The 2,505-nt window shown below is 56.9% G+C and overlaps 1 protein-coding gene across 1 annotated transcript in view; it reads right to left on the reverse strand.

The window, feature by feature from the left end:
- PCDH10 (protocadherin 10) overlaps positions 1-606 on the reverse strand; it is a 35,044-nt gene extending 34,438 nt beyond the window's left edge. Inside the window, exon 1 of the mRNA XM_014949956.1 lies at positions 97-606. The gene's annotated coding sequence lies outside the window, so the exon portion shown is untranslated. The remainder of the gene's footprint in view (positions 1-96) is intronic.
- Positions 607-2,505: the final 1,899 nt, after the last annotated feature.

The raw sequence follows: 2,505 nt of genomic DNA on the forward strand, positions 1-2,505 counted from the left end.
AAAAAAAAAACCGCAAAAAAAAAAAAAAAAATTAAAACCCGCAAAAATGTTTCATATAAAAAAAAAAAAAAAAAAGGCAGAGAACAGCTTTGCTACCCAAAACTTTCATTCCCTGATTTCTCGGGGATTTCCTCCTTTTTTTTTTTTTTTTTATATGTAAAGATTTTAGATTTTCCTCTCTTCTATTAATAGTCTTTCATTTTCTTCTTTTATTGCTATTACTATGTTCATCATCATCACCACCACCACTCTGCTTCAGGTTTTTCTTTTGATTTTTTTTTTTCCTTTTCCCCCCCTCTCGCTGCTTTTGCGTCTAGCCCCTCTCTCTGTCTCTCTGTCTGTCTCTCTCTCTGCTTGCTTGCTGCTGCTGCCGCCGCCGCTCGCCTCGCCTCCCGTCCCGGCTCCGCTCCCGATCCCGGTCCCGGTCCCAAGCTCCCCGGCTCCTCTCGCTCTCTCTCTGCCGGCAGTTTCTGAGCCGGCAGCGCTCGGCTTTGCTGTTTTTGCGCAGCCCTCGGCTCCTGCCAACCAATCGGCCGCCAGCAACGCCCCCGGGGGCGGCACCCTATTGGCCGGGGAGCACGTCAAGCAGGCTACGTCACGGGCAGGCAGGCAGGCCACCATCCATCCCTCCATCCCTCCATCATTCCATCCATCCCTCCATCTCTCCATCTCTCCATCCCACCATCCCTCCCTCCATCCATCCCTCCATCTGTCCATCCATCCCACCATCCATCCTTCCATCATTCCATCCATCCCTCCATCTCTCCATCCCACCATCCCTCCCTCCAGCCCTCCCTCCATGTGTCCTACCATCCCTCCATCCATCCATCCATCCCACTCCTGCATCCCTGCCTGCATCCCTCCATCCATCCATCCATCCATCCGTCCACGCCTGGTGGCTTTATCCCTGCGTCCCTACCTGTATCCCTGCCAGCCCCGGAGGATGCCCGTTCCGCCCACCCCCCCCCCCGCGGTGGAAATGAGTGTGTGTGTGTGTGTGTGTGTGTGTTAAAACCCTCAACAAGCCCTTCTCTCCAGAGAGGGAGTTTCCACCCCGCTGCTGACTTTCCCTACCCGAGGCCGGGCGCTGGAACGTTTTGGTGTTGTTTTTTTTTTCAGGGAAAAAAAAAACCAACAAACCAAACCCAAACTAACCACAAAACCCAGCACAACCACACAATAAACCATAAACAAGGGGAAACTTGAGATGATTTTTTCCTTCCCCCGCCCCCGCCCTCATGGGCTGCCTTAGCTAATTAGTTTGTTTGGTGGTGGAGAAAGTGCAACTTTCCATCAATACGCCTGTTACAGTGTTTCCACCTCCAGCCAATTTAAAGTATTTTATTATTTATTTCTTTTTTTCCCCCCTTCCCGATTTACACTTTGGAATTTCCACGAACGTAACCGGAGACTTGGCGGGGGGTGGGTGGCGAGAGGGACAACGGGCACGTAGGCTGTCGCTGGCCGTTTGGAAGGGCACGGCCGGGGGTAGGGGGAACGGGCAGGGGCTCACGGCCCCCGATTTGCTGGTTTTCCAAGCGAAAGGCTGCGGTAGCGGGTGCCGGCGCTCGCTGCGCTCCCCTTCCCACGCCGGTAACGGCGCTGGAGCCTCAGAGCCCGCTCGGTTGCACGGAGCCGGCGATCGCAGCCGCCGCCGAGGCTGGGGCTGGCGACTTCTCGCCGATTTCAGTAGCCCACGAGTGGGGCATCCCTCTGGCTCACGCCGCAACAGCAGGTTTCCCATCCCTTTCCCCCCAGACAGCGCTGTGCCCAACGGAGCCCGTTGCAGCAATAGTGTCTGTAGCGCTTGGAGCGCCGGGCCGAGGCGGCCGGTCGATGCCGGTGGCGGCGGAGCTCCGCCGGGGCTGGGGAGGGGGCTGAGCCTCGGGGCTGAATTTTGGGAGGGGTGTTCGCAGATCTAACCCCCGGCCGTGACAGCCTGCCGTCCGCGGGCTCTTTACGGCTGAGGGTCCAACTCCGCAACTTTACAACGTGAAGAAAGTAAGAGTAAAAAGGATTCAGTATTTGTATTTTTTTTTTTTTTGCAGAGTGTTATTTTATTTTTTTCTGAAGAGCACCACAGAGCAGGTACGAGCAGCTTCTGCTCTGGCCCCATCTCTAATCCGTCAGTTTCAATAAACTCCACGCTCAGATGCGTTTTCTGACTTCGCTTTTCCCAACTTGTGCCTTTATCGAGAAAAAAAAAAACCAACCCTTCGCCTTTGTGCGCCCTCCTGCCCTCCCTCCCCGGGGAGGGGGTCCCGGGGCCACCGGGCTCCCTGCCGCCGTTCAGTTGAGGCCAAAACCCAATCTCAGCGTCACGCCGGGCCCCGCTGCCGGTTCGTCAGAGACCCCCAAGCTCCTGCCGAGCGGGATGCGGTGCACCCGGTTGCGGGAGCCGCACACCCGCCCTCCCCCCGGGCCCCCTCCGCGCGGCGGACTCGGCGCCCAGCACTGCCGGTCCCTCCGCCCGGGGTTACCGGTTCCCCCCACGCCCGTGGCTCC

Source organism: Calidris pugnax, unplaced genomic scaffold, assembly GCF_001431845.1.
Source record: "Calidris pugnax isolate Ruff unplaced genomic scaffold, ASM143184v1 scaffold42, whole genome shotgun sequence".
Lineage (NCBI taxonomy): Eukaryota > Metazoa > Chordata > Aves > Charadriiformes > Scolopacidae > Calidris > Calidris pugnax.